The sequence below is a fragment of the Mauremys mutica genome, chromosome 7, assembly GCF_020497125.1.
Source record: "Mauremys mutica isolate MM-2020 ecotype Southern chromosome 7, ASM2049712v1, whole genome shotgun sequence".
NCBI classification, from domain to species: Eukaryota; Metazoa; Chordata; order Testudines; family Geoemydidae; genus Mauremys; species Mauremys mutica.
In genome coordinates this window covers 21,095,820-21,110,103 of record NC_059078.1, presented here as the reverse complement: position 1 = coordinate 21,110,103, position 14,284 = coordinate 21,095,820, and positions in this window count along the sequence as shown.

Genomic DNA, 14,284 nt, shown 5'->3' with positions numbered 1-14,284 from the left:
GCAGCTCATCTCTGATCCACCCAACAGATCTGGATTGGAGGTTCGAAATGTTCAGTGGACACGGGAACATGGTGGACATTTTCACAGCCACAAGATTTATAGCCCCAATGAACTGCAGTTGGGATTCACTCAATCCCACGTTGAAGGAGACATGGGGCAATCCACTTGGCACCGATGAAGGCATCGATGTTAAGAAAGCGAAGGTGCCATAGCTTCTGAGAGGACAGGGGGAGTAGAGAGGGTGGGTTCTCTTTGGATGTTAGAGTTTGCAGAATTCAAGCCTCCCAGCAAATCCTTAGGCCACCCCTTTCCAAACAGAATAGCAGGGACTGTGAGGACCTGAGCTGAGGCCAGTTCAAAGGTGAGTTAATGGAATGTGCTAGACTAACACTTTGCACTTTAGCAGCTCCTCCCATCAGTTAATCTCAAAACAATTGCCAGGTTTTAGAGAGGTGAAGTTACAACACAGTGGCTCAGCAGGAGAGCTGAGAATGAGCCTTGGAAGTCCTGAATGCCATTCTCAGGGTCTAGCCAGTAGAGGACACTGCATTGATCCTCCCCATTTTTAAAAGCGTGCCCCTGGCTGATTCGCTACTGACGGTGGGCACAGTTAGACGACTATCAGTTTGCACCTGCAGGCCAGGTAACTACACAGCCAGTGTGCTCAGAGACTACAATGGGTGCAAAGTTGCAAGAACAAAATTGGAAGCCAGGCTTAGTACCTTTGAAAAATGTGACCCTTATTGTCCCCAAAGCCATATAGAGGGTATTTGAATGGGTCAGCATCATCTCAGCTTGGATGTCTCTGAGCTACTGTGTCCCATCCATTCGCACATAGCATGGAGGTACTGGAGACTAAGTCCTCTGTTTGTCCACAGAACAAGTGAAGCACAGGCAATGGGAGTGCAGGACTCTGAAGTGCATAATTTCCTCTAGGGCAAAGAAAAACAGACAACGTGGCTGCCCTCAATGACTGCTTGGTAATGATACAGAACAGTTTAAAGATACCTGTTAAGATCTACATCTTGTTGTGCAAAAAGCTTATGCATCTCCTGGGCTTCCTTCACCTGACCCTCTGGGCATTAAAATAGCCAACAGATCATAATGCAATAGCAGCAAGGTAGGCTCAGTGTGGCCGTATTTTTGCTCCCTCCTGAGTGTGTTGCATTGACAAAGCTGCTGGTAACTATTCATATGGGGCTGCCTGGAAAGCACCTCGAAGCAGAACAGTATCATTACTGTCAAGGATGTTATCAATGCCTTTTGCTGGAAAATTATTACTATTAAATAAACAGCATTTTCCATTTTTTTTTAAAAAGCATCTTTTTTTCCACCAGGGTTTACACGCCATCAGGAAAAAAATGCAGTACAAATTCCTGATGAGTCAGCCTACATATTAGAAGCTTTTCTTCTTCTTCTTCCTTTTTTTTTCCAGTGGATCATGCTGAGCCTTCCTAGATGAAAAGAAGACAAGCTATCATCTCTTTACACTTTTAGAGAACTCCCAGGAGCAAATGAGGAGGAAGATAATTAGACCAAATGTTGATACAATAAACCCCAATGGAATGCAAACCGGGAAGAAAGTGTTGCATTTGCCCAAGTCCCAAAATGTTGATAGCATCCTGGTGGGAAATGCCGTCAGAGCAATTTGACCATTTCCACCACCACCCTTCCTCCCCTCCCCCTCCACACACAATCATTGCTGGGACCCCTTTTTGTCCCGTAAATTAACCCAAGTGAGCAGACTTTGGATCCTAGTCGGCGGGACTGAGTCTCATGCAGCTGGGATCTGTCTCCTGAATGAATAACGGTTTGAGAAACGGTTCAGCTTCCCCAGCCCCTCCTTCTAAGGTCAAGAAGCAAAACTCATTTGAAATACCAATTGCTGCAGCAGGATACAAATCCTTCCTTGGACCAAGTGCACTGGCTGTGGATTGTAGGAACTGCCAAAAGACAGGTGCTGAATCAACGTTACTGGGCCCGCATGGTTAGCATGCCAGGAGATGTCAATTTCAATTGTGAAGTTTTCCTAAGAGAAAACGTTAGGCATTTGACAGTGTGCACATATAACGTGTAAAATAGATAGAACACAGCACCTTATTAAGAAGAAGATCTGGTACAAAAATTCATCTGGACCAAAACCAGTACATAAGAACAGCCATACTGGGCCAGACAAAAGGTTCGTCTAACCCAGTATCCTGTCTTCTGACAGTGGCCAATACCAGGTGCCCCAGAGGGAATGAACAGAACAGGTTATCATTAAGTGATCCATCCACTGTCACCCATTCCCAGTTTCTGGCAAACTGAGGCTAGGGACACCATCCCTGTCCAATCCTGTCTTAATCCCATTCCAGCAGTGGCCCTTCAGAAATTGAACCCAGTAGGTGCTTAAAATGCCAAGTATATATTCATGCTGTGGGTTGATACAAACCTCCATTCATTTTTTTAAACTAACCCAGAACTTCTTTTGTCTGCAATGAACTATGGTAGTCAATCCACTATAGGTTTTTCCAATAGGTCTGACTGTAGTGGACACAGGGAAGTGCTGTCTGAAAAATCTGGGACAGTCCTGAATAACGATGCGGCCAGTGGCCCAAAGGTTTAATTTTCCTTTTCCAGGGTGTAAATATTACAGCTGTTTCTATTCCCCCTGGCACAGGATGTCTTTAGAAGTGCCATACCAGTGCTGTTCAGTTGTTTTCTTGTGGAACACTAGCGACACCCAGTGGCCAAGTCTTTTTGTCACTCAGGGTTCTTCCCTGGTCCTTCAGTGCTCACAACAGCCGGTGGGAGACAATTGATTTCACTTCCCAGCCTAATCTAGTTCTATAGCAGATCTTGCGAAAACTGGGAAGATGATTCAGATCAAATGACAACTCACTCTGAACCTTCACCCGGAACTCAAACCAAACCCAAACCTTTCAAAGATTCAATGCAGTTTACCTATCTTCCCCTCAACATACTACCTTTACTTTCCACTGCACAGCTCATCACTAACTGGATCTGGCCAAAATGCCATGAGAGGAGCTGTTCTTTCAACACCTCTGGCCTGGCCAAAAGCAAGAAGTACAGGATATCTCCTCAAGAAAATCTGTGCATGTGATATTTCCAGTTATGTTTTGCAGACCCAGGAGGGGGATAGTTCCGATGAGGGTTACAGAAGCATCTTCAACTTGTGGAAGTCAATCCAAGCTACAAAGATGAGCAAGTCACATTTGGATCCAGTGCCAGATCCCAATTTCAAACACTCCAGAACTCAGATCCAGGGGCTTGCTTTGGCCCATTATAAACACTGAGAACAGCTAGATATGGGATCCAGGTTAGGATTCCAGACCACTCCCACCCAAAGTTCAGGGCAGTTTGGATGCAAGATTTTGGTTTGGGTCCATTTCTAATCTGACCCAACCCTAGCCTAGCCTTTTCACAGTCTCTCATCATTGGTTACTGTGAGTTTGGTTTTTTAACTTTCTCAGTGACTGGGGGTTAAAATTTTACTTTCTGTGCAGGTTTTTAGACTCATGAGGACTTTCTTCCCATTAGAAACTCACATTTCTTAGGTAGGTCAAGCTTGGGGTCTAAACTCCTTGACTGAGAGCCTTTTAGTATAATGATTTCATATCCCTTGTACATTACCGTTTAAAGTTATTAAATGAACTCAGTGTTCTGCATGTCCATCCAATTCGATACTGTGTAATTGTGAGGATGCAATATGTTAAACATTTTGAATGGCTATCACAGGTGGTGGGGAAGAATACTTTGGTTAAAAAAAAAATTTAAAAAAAAAGATGGCGAATCCTACTCTGCAATCATATAATAGCTGTATTGTTTGTCTGGATCAAGTATTGCTTTGTGCAAAATGTCAATGCCTGGGTGCTTGTATCTGAGCAATCCAGAGAGGAATTAGCTAGAAAATCATCCTTCTGTCACTGAATTTCCAAATGACAGAAAACGCTAGTGCAATGAGCGCCACTGTAGACTTGCCAACTCCTTCAATTTCAGCAGCAGGACACCAGTTTTCACATTCATTCACTGCCCACAGCCCAATTAGATGTCTGTGATTTTAGCTTTTCCTCCTCCTGTAGGAGGGAGAGCGACTAATTTCTGGATAGGAGATCGGGGTGGGATAGGGAGAGAGAAGACCTCACAAAAGCACGTCTGCTTTTAAATAAATATCCAAACTTTGGGTTTCTAAACCTTCTGACATTCTCCTATCACTCCTCTTGATTGGATAATTTTAGATCTTTTCATACCTGCCAACATCCTCAAGGGAAAAAAAGATTGCAAATTTGCATACATTTGCACATATTTGCATACATTCAAGCATGTGCCCTCAGCAGCATATGCCTTCCCAATAAAAAGTTATTCTACACTAAACCCTGATGTCAAACCACTGCTAACTTCTATACTAAGCACTGAGCCCAGCATCGGAAAGAAACAGTAGATTGCTCAAGCTGACTTGTACCTGCCAAAAATCTATAGTCAGCAGGGAAAATCAGTAGACCCAGCAGGTCTTATTTTTAGGCCTGTTGCTAGTGGCAGCCCAAAATAGACTTTGGATGCACACACAGACACACACACACATACAGAACTGGTTTCAAATACATGCGCAAAGTTGCTGGCATTCTTCAGACCTTCTAACATGGGCACTAACCCTACATCCATTGGATTGCCATCTCCCCAGCTTTGTCTGAATTGCTCCTGATGTTCACCAAGCCACCAGGACTTCACTCACCATTGTACAAATTACTTGCGGGGAAATGTGAATGTCTGAAATGTCAAGTCCTTAAACCTCCTCCCACAACCCAATTTAAGCAGGCAGCACCTAAACAGCCATGGAATCCCAAAGGATTTGGGTCTGCCAGGAATTTTCCAAGCTAATGCCCTAAGCAGAAGTCAAGCCATCCAGCCCCCAAGGTGATGATTTTACAGCCTGATCCAAAACCAGTTGAAGTCAATGGTTGTCCTTCCAAAGGGCATTGGGTCAGGCCCTTGTTTTCTGAGGAGTCTTTGTTTAAAAACAAAACAAAAACACTGTTTCTAGCCCCTCTCGCCGTAAACATAACCTTCCAAAGGTAACTAGCTGCAATAATTAGGTTTATTGAATATATAGCGCTGGGGAATGTGCAGTTCATGACATTTTCAATGAGAATGTATTAACTTACACGTTTGATATCCCTTGTTAAAATGTGAAATTATCTAATTTGTAGGCACTAGATGCACATGCTAACTTTGTCTGCACATAGCAAATGAACTTAAAATAATAACACTTGCTCATTCAATTTTGAGTGTTTTTTGCTAAAAATAGGAAGGTGACATAAAAAAAGCAGATGGTTTGGGTGTATTTTGGTAGGGAAAATCTGAGAGCCCCTATCACTGTTGCTTTGAAATTGTCCAGAAAGTGATTTTTCCCATTCATCATTTTCTGTCCATATGTGTGGTACCGAGCTCCTTGTGGACTTGTAATTAATTGAACTAGGTACTTTGGGCCAGATCCTCAGCTGCCTTGAAATCAATAAAACTATGCTGATTTACACCAGCTGAGGTTCTGGCCCCGAGACACAGTATTGTGTAAAGAACTAATGGCTTTATTGTACATGGGGGTCTGGTTGGAATGGTGACTTCCCCAAGTGCTTTGTCCCAGCATGCGCTGGTTCTCATGCAGATAGTAGGGTGGCTTTTCAGGGACTGGCGAGGAATGGGAATAGGATATCCTTCCAGGACATTACCCTTTAGGAAAGTCCATTTTCTTTTAACATGGTCAGTCTCACTACTGCACATGTTTCCTCACAATCATTGTTATGTGCTTCCCCTTGGCTTTGCAAATATTTTAAGGAAGGGCTAAATCTAAGATGCCATCTTTTAAAAAATGGGGTCTTCCTATGATTCTGCTTGCAGGCTAGAGGGTTCTGAGGGACGCCATGTGAGCTGGGTCATCTGAATCAGTCAGCAGACAGTCTGAAAAGAGCCAGCTTCAAGCAAGGTGGGATGAGTTGCGTCTTGCTGCCTTAGGGAGCAGCCTGCTTTGTCTCTCTCTGTTTTGGGATTCTTGTGGTGTTTTGAATTCTAAGAAATAAAGTAGTATTACACTGCAACCTTCCAGCAAGGGTATTTTATGTTTTTATCTAATTTCTCAGCTTGTTTGCTGGGAAACATAGTACTCCCCGTCCCCTTTAATGTTCCATTTGATTTCTAAGTGGATGCTTCCTGTTGGTGCCCCTACTTCCATTCCAAAAGGTCTCTCTCTCTGTCATATCCAGCTTCATTTTCCTAAGTGCCCCACCCTAGTCGTCTTCTGCTTACAACGAGCAAAGGACAGGAAGTTGCACTACGGTTCAGCCTTAGGGTAGGCAGGATTGGTAAAAGCTACCCTTAATGTGGATCAAACACAGTCTGATCTTTTCCTGTGACTATAAATAGACTCCTAGATAATTTTTGTGTGTCAGCTTCCTACTCACCTTCATATGATACCAGCCTTCAGTGGCCCTCAGCACACTTTCCCCATAATATACACACACACCTTTCTAGAGAGCAAGAACTTCCTCCGCAGAGAGCTACCAGGTTGTGGGTACATCTGTCATCTTGCTTCTACTTTAATGTCATACTAGGAATAAGAGCATCAGGAAAAAGAAAATAGAAACCTCCTCTAGTGAGGCCAGACTTGCCGCTCATGCCTATGGTAACTAGTGCAAGCATTAAGATGAAGCACTTCAAGCATGATTTTTCTTTTTGTTTTGTTTTGTTTTCGTTTTAAAGAAAACCATTCTGGAAGACAGATTAAAGCACCACAACACTTTGTAATAATATTTGTAGTGCAGATAAAGTGTTTGTATTTTAATTTCTAGCACCAACAACAAAATAAGGAAGTGGGCTGGAATTGCATTCTTTTTTCTTTTAAAAACTGCTACAAAAATTGTTTGTACTGAAGGAAAACAACTCAAAGTGGAGTTAGAAACACAGCTTAAGTGGGAAAGTTGTTATCAGCATCACAAGTGTAACCTGTTTGTTTGATACATGGTGCTTGAAGAAGATACAAAGCCACTCTGGTAAAGATCACTGTGTTTTAAGTTTAATTAAGTAATGAATCAATGTTGCAAAATGCTTTGAGATCCTCTGGCGATGGGTGTTAATAGACATGCCAAATATTGTTAGTATGAAAAAATCTTGAATTTACTAACCCCTTCATAACTTTCTGAAAGCATGAGGAGTTGTGTTTCAGGTCAGATCCACAGCCCATTAAAAGCAATTAAATTACTTCAACAGGTTTTAGGTCAGGGCCTTTGGATATGATTCAGCAAGGGACTTATATGCATGCTTGCCTTCAAGTATGTAAGTTGTCCCATTGAAGTCAATGGGAATATTTCGATGCTTAAGTACCTTGCTGAATACGGGCTTTAGAGAATAGATTATGATATTTATATTATTCATAGAGTTTAAAGCCAGGAGCGACCATTAGATCATCCAGTTCAGTGGTTGTCAACCTTTTTTCATTTGCAGACCCCTAAAAATTTCTGAATAGAGGTGTGGACCCCTTTGGAAATTTTAGACATACTCTGCAGCCCCCCAGCGGTCTGCAGACCACAGGTTGAAAACCACTGACCACTACGTAAGAGGCCACTAAATTTCACCCCGTTATCATTTTATTGAGACCTGTAGCTTGTGTCTGGCTATCTTCCAGAAAGGCAATCAGTCTTGATCTAAAAACATTAAGAGATGGGCAACCCACAATGGTCTCAATGGTTAATCACCTTCATCATTAAAAAGTGGGCCTTATTTCTAATCTGAATGTCAGGCTTCAGCTTCCAGCCATTGGCTCTTGTTATGCCTTTTTTTTTCCCTTCTGAGGCAGCTATCAGCTGCAGTGTCACTGGCTAAGATAACATCACAAAAGTTATTTTCAAGCTTCCTTTCAGAAACTGATCACCAGCTGGAATCAGGAATTTTTTTATTATTATTATTATTATTAAATCCAGGTGCAGTACAAACCTATCCAGTGCCCCAAAGATCTTGCAACATAGAAAGACAAAAGCAGTCACGTGAAGGAACAGGAGGGGGTCAAAAATGACAAAACACAAGACAACCGGCACACATCTCCTTTGCTCTGTTTTATTGCTCTTCGAATTGAGGAGGCCGGAGGTACTCAGCACCCTGCAGGATCTGGGCCTTTGTGCCTCACCAAGATTTGCCCTGCCTGGCACTTCTGTGTAATGGAAAAGTCCTTCCAGCTGCATTGGATGCTTAGGATTTGGCACTTAATGACTGGGTTAGGTATGTAGTTTATAGCTGAAAAGATGAAGCTGGTTTAACATTAAGGAGATGCACAGTAACATGCTTCCACACTGGGGCAGGGCCCCACTGGGTCAGATAAATGAACAGTCCTCCTGAGGCTTCACACAGGTTTGGAAGCAAGCTTGAGCCAAATCCTTGTGCAAGGTTCTGAACTGTTCAGGGCCTGCTTTTCAGGAGTTTAGAGCATCCCACTGGAATGAGGGGGCTCAGTGTCTCTCAAAGCCTGGACCTTCTGTTGGTTTTTGCACAAGCCTTTGCAAGTCTCCGTTCCTAGCAGGACTGATACTATGACAAAAACTGTTTTGCAATATTACACCTGATCCCAGAAGGGCCAGAATTCCACAGTGAAGCCAAATTTCTAAGCCAGCTGGGAAGGTTCGAGGAATGTGGATAGCTTGAGGTCAAACTTTCAGCTGGACCCCTTAGCAGTATTGGCAACATTTTGGAATACATCTATTCAGCGTACTTAGAACCTATGTTGGCACATCATGCCGCTAAATCTAAAAGGCACAGGTAAGGTAAGCTGCTGGAAATAAGGACCTGAGTAAGTACTCAGAACTTCTGAAAGTTTATCCCAAACCATTATGAGATCTTTTCGTTTGCTAAAAGCCCAGTTCAGCTCCCCTTGGGGCAATGAAGATTCCCACTGATTTCAGTAGCAGTTTGATCGTTCCCTACCAGTGCTGTCTTTTTTGCACAACCTGTTAGCTTCACTTTGCAGCTCACTTAGCCAGGAGGCTGACGGGAGGGCTCTCTGAGAAGCCTCAGGACCCCCACCTCCAGATAAATGTACAGTACATAAGAAGCAAGCAACACAAGCCACGCCATGATTTCCCTGCCAATGCTTTCCCACAAGAGCCTCCTAGAGCTAGTGCCTATCGTTAGCAGAATCTCATAGCCTCAGTGCTGGTGCTTCATTTGTTTTACTGTTGGCTTGGTAACAGCTGCTGTTACTGTTAGAGGTGGCATAAGGGCAAAAGCAGTGCTTATCACTTCAGAGCTCTTCATGAAAGCCTCGCCGTGTCTTTGGCAGCCTGGCAGAGTTTAATAACAGCAAGGCTTTCCCCAGAGCAATGTCCCAGTGCTCCTCCCGGGTTGCGCTCTGGTATGTTACAGTGCAGGCCTTCTATATTATTAGCATAACAAAAGCCTGTGAGGCAGAGCCCTGGACTATTCTGTATTATTGCAGTGGCCAAAGGATCTGCAGGGAATAGACTCTGGAAACAATCAAACTTTGGCATAATAAATAATGATGATAATCATTTTTGCAGCAACTTCTCTGGCTGTCAAATCCAAACATTTTTACAAACATGTATTAACCAAAGCTTAGAACCCCTGCCCCCTCACACACACTGTGAGAGAAGCAATAGAAATGGGCCCAAACCAAAACCCCACTGCTTAACACACTCTCTATCTTGGGTGGGAGAGGGATTTGGAAGACAAACCTGAATCTATATCCAAATTTTACAGCTGTCTCCTAGTTGTGTAATGGAACAAACCAACCTCCCTGAATAGTCTTGAATTTGGAAGGTGCGAGAAATCCAGATGGAGACCGCAGCTTTACAGCTCAGGCTAATCTCTAGTCAGCAACTATCCCATTTTACAGACAGGGAAACTGAGGCACGGAAAGGGATTAAGGATGAACAGATTCCAGTTTATTCTATCATAGTTGTACACGGTCTGCTAAGTTTGGTTTCATCCGTAGAGTGAGCTGTGATAACTCTCAGCCATGCAGGAAGTAGATCAGTTGACTTAGGGTACGTCCACACTACCTGCCGAATCAGCGGGTAGCAATCAATCTATCGGGGATCGATTTATAGCATCTCATCTAGACGCGATAAATCGATCCCCACTGCGCTCCCCGTCGACTCCAGAACTCCACCAGGGCGAGAGGCGGAAGCGGAGTCGACGGGGGAGCCACGACCATTGATCCCACACCGTGAGGACGGGAGGTAAGTCGAAATAAGATCCGTCAACTTCAGCTATGCTGTTCTCGTAGCTGAAGTTGCGTATCTTACATCAGCTCCCCCCAACCCCACACTGTAGACCAGCCCTAAGTACAGGACATTTCTCCATAGTCAGTTTTAACTTCACTTTCAAGGCAGTATCCAGCCCTTGAGCCATGTATGAAACTCCCAGTCTCGTTGCAAGGAAATGGCTAGTGTGTTGTGCACCGCTGCCCCCTGCTGAAGTCAAATCAGAACTGCTTACATGTGCCCTTTACTGCAAACAGCTAAGAAAGATTATTCTGAAGCTGATGTGGGAGGAGCCTGTGCTTTTGGAGTGAGAGTAGCTGGGTTCTATCCTGCTTGCCCTCATGAAGTCCCAAGTGGCCAAACTGTGCAGTATAGTGACAACCACGAAGTCCTTGGTGGGCACAGATTTGTTATAGCATCAACGGCAGGTGCATGGGATGATCCACGACAGCTTAAGGCCTGTTAAGTTTCACCATAAAAACACGATTGCAAAACAACAACAACATCAAAAACAAATTACTTCACTGGGCCTGAAGTCAATGGGGGTTGGGGACTTCACTCCCACACGTCTCTTTGAAAACCTCAGCCTCAATCTTGGGGAGCTGAGACAAACTGCACAGAGCAGCCTTCAGCACAAAATGCACATGAGGGTGAAAGAGGTGATCCCATGACTGACTACAAGTGTGAAGCCATAGAGGAGATGCATCAAAGAGTTGCCCCTCCCCACGGTGCTTGTTGGAGAAAGGCAAAGAGGGGCCCTGGGGTTTACAAGCCTAAACCATCTGATTCCATGTTGATTTCAGCTGATAGGAACACTTTGTTAGAGGGATGGAGTGTGGTTCCGTTCACTGATTTGTTTCTTTCTCATTATAATTAGGACGGTTGATTAATCGCAGTTAACTCATGTGATTAACTCAAAAAATTAATCGTGACTAAAAAATTAATCGTGATTAATCACAGTTTTAATCACACTGTTAAACAATAGAATACCAATTGACATTTATTAAATATTTTGGATGTTTTTCTACATTTTCAAATATATTGATTTCAATTACAACATAGAATACCAAGAGTACAGTGCTCACTTTACATTATTTTTATTACAAATATTTTCACTGTAAGAATGATAAAAGAAATAGTATTTTTAAATTCACCTCATACAAGTACCACAGTGCAATTTCTTTATCATGAAAGCACAACTTACAAATGTAGATTTCTTTTGTTACATAACAGCACTCAAAAATAAAGCAATGTAAAACTTTAGAGCCTACAAGTCCACTCAGTCCTACTTCTTGTTCAGCCAATTGTTGAGAGAAACAAGTTTGTTTACATTTATGGGAGATAATGCTGTCTGCTTCTTATTTACAATGTCACCTGAAAGTGAGAACAGCATAGCACTGTTGTAGCTGGTGTTGCAACATATTTATGCACCAGATGCACTAAAGATTCATATGTCCCTTCATGCTTCATCCATCATTCCAGAGGACATGCATCTTATGCTGATGATAGATTCTGCTCGATAATGATCCAAAGCAGTGTGGACCGACGCATGTTCATTTTCATCATCTGAGTCAGATGCCACCAGCAGAAGGTTGATTTGCTTTTTTGATGGCTTGGACTCTAGTTTTTGCATCAGAGTGTTGCTCTTTTAAGACTTCTGAAAGCATGCTCCACACCTTGTTCCACTCAGATTTTTGAAGGCACTTCAGAGTCTTAAATCTGGGGTCAAGTGCTGTCGCTATTTTTTAGAAATCTCACATTGGAACCTTCTTTGTGTTTTGTCAAATCTGCAGTAAAAGTGTTCTTAAAATAAAAAACATGTGCTGGGTCATCATCCGATACTGCTATAACATGAAATATAATATTGCAGAATGTGGGTAAAACAGCAGGACATGGTCACAAATGTAATTAATGCATTATTTTTTTAATAAGCATCATCAGCATGGAAGCATGTCCTCTAGAACGGTGGCTGAAGCATGAAGAAGCATACAAATGTTTAGCATATCTGGCATGTAAATACCTTGCAACGCTGGCTACAAAAGTGCCATGTGAATGACAGTTCTCACTTTCAGGTGATATTGTAAACAAAAAGTGGGCAGCATTATCTCCTGCAAATGTAAACAAACTTGTTTGAGCGATTGGCTGAACAAGGAATAGGACTGAGTGGACTTGTAGGCTCTAAAGTTTTACATTGTTTTATTTTTGAATGCAGTTATTTTTTGCACATAATTCTACACCTGTAAGTTCAACTTTCATGATAAAGAGATTGCACTACAGTACTTGTATTAAATGAATTGAAAAATACTCTTTCTCTTATTTTTACAGTGCAAATATTTATAATAAAAAATAAATATAAAGTGAGCACTGTACACTTTGTATTCTGTGTTGTAATTGAAATCAATATATTTTAAAATGTGGGAAACATCCAAAAATATTTATATAAATGGTATTCTATTATTGTTTAACAGTGTGATTAATCGTGATGCATTTTTTTAATCGCTTGACAGCCCTAATTATAATCATAACTAAGCACAGTTTCAGACTTTTCTTTTAAATTCTCCCTCACTCTCCTCCACTCCATGAATGCTTCGACCTGCCACCGTAATGTGCTTGTAAGGAAAAGTAATTGTGGGAACTCTTGGCCTTTCTCCCCCACCCCGCGTTCTGAAGGACAGGACTATCTGCACGCTGCCATTCATCCCATCAGCCGCCGCGCCGGGTAAGCACAATTTGCTGCATGCTGATAGCTACACGTTGACACTTAACGGGACAACTACGTGCTCCAGCCTGACAAGGAGCGATCAGTTGTTGCATTAAAGGAAGAAGGGGATAGAGAGGGGAGTGGAAAGGAGGTAGAGGAGAGGAAAAAGGGAGTGGTTAGCTGTTCAGAAGTTGCCCTGTAATTTGAGTGTCATGACTAAAATGTTAGGTCAGTTGTTTTGATTGAACGTCAGAAGGAATTGTATGCCAGTGACTCACGCCTTGCACTTTACTGACACAGAGAACTAATGGGAAAATATTCCAAAGTGACAGATTTTGGTGCCAAGTCTCTTTTACTGCTGCATCAAACAAGCACAGGAAATGTCACGGCATTTTACATATATATATGTATATATATAAAGCATTTAAATCAATAAAACTTCCGAAGTACATTCAAACCCAACTCAAAGGACAGCAGTCTCAAATCCATAAAAGAAAATGAGATTTATTCTCCCGGCAAGATCACGTCATGATCTTTTCTCTGCGGTCTGCATCTCTAGCAGAAGAACAGCATTGTTAATTTGCTCAATCACATGACTGGATGTAATACAGTTCTTTAACCTTTTAACATTTTGCTGTTCATGTGGAGTACCCGTGTCTTACTTATTGCTCATCAAATTATGCAGGGGACTCAAAGCCCTGATAAGATGTTTTAAATACGTATGCATCAAAAATACATTTCTGTAATCCATGCAGCAGAAAATCATTATCACAGCCTCATATGCATATTTGGATTTGTTCTCTCAGCCTTGGAAGGCAGCACTGAAAGACACAAGCATAGAAGAGCTAGAGAATTTTCCTCAGGTGGCAGCACATAAATCGTCAGTTTCTGATTTACGGATTATATTTTTCCTTCTAGATCTTCATCTGTTTTAATCTTATTTTCCAAAATACAGAGTAATTATATTAACTCCCCTGTGGCCACGCTCTGTTCTGAGTCATTCAGTCTTTGTTTCTCAGCTTGTGAGGAAAGGGAGGGTTCTGGTAGGGGAGATGGTCCTGTGCTCACAATGCTGGATGAGGACACCTGGGTGCTGTTCCTGAAACATCCTGCATGACCTTGGGCAAGTCCCTTGCACTGAAACTTTCAGAAGTGCCTAAAGGCCATTGAGACTCAGTCACTTTTGAAAATGGGACTAAGGCTCCTAAATCACATGGGTGGTGTTGAAAATGTTACCCTAAATCACTCTCTGCCTCAGATCCCCACCTTCTCACACTGGGATAATAATACTTCCTTTGTCTATCATGTTCATTTGAAGTGT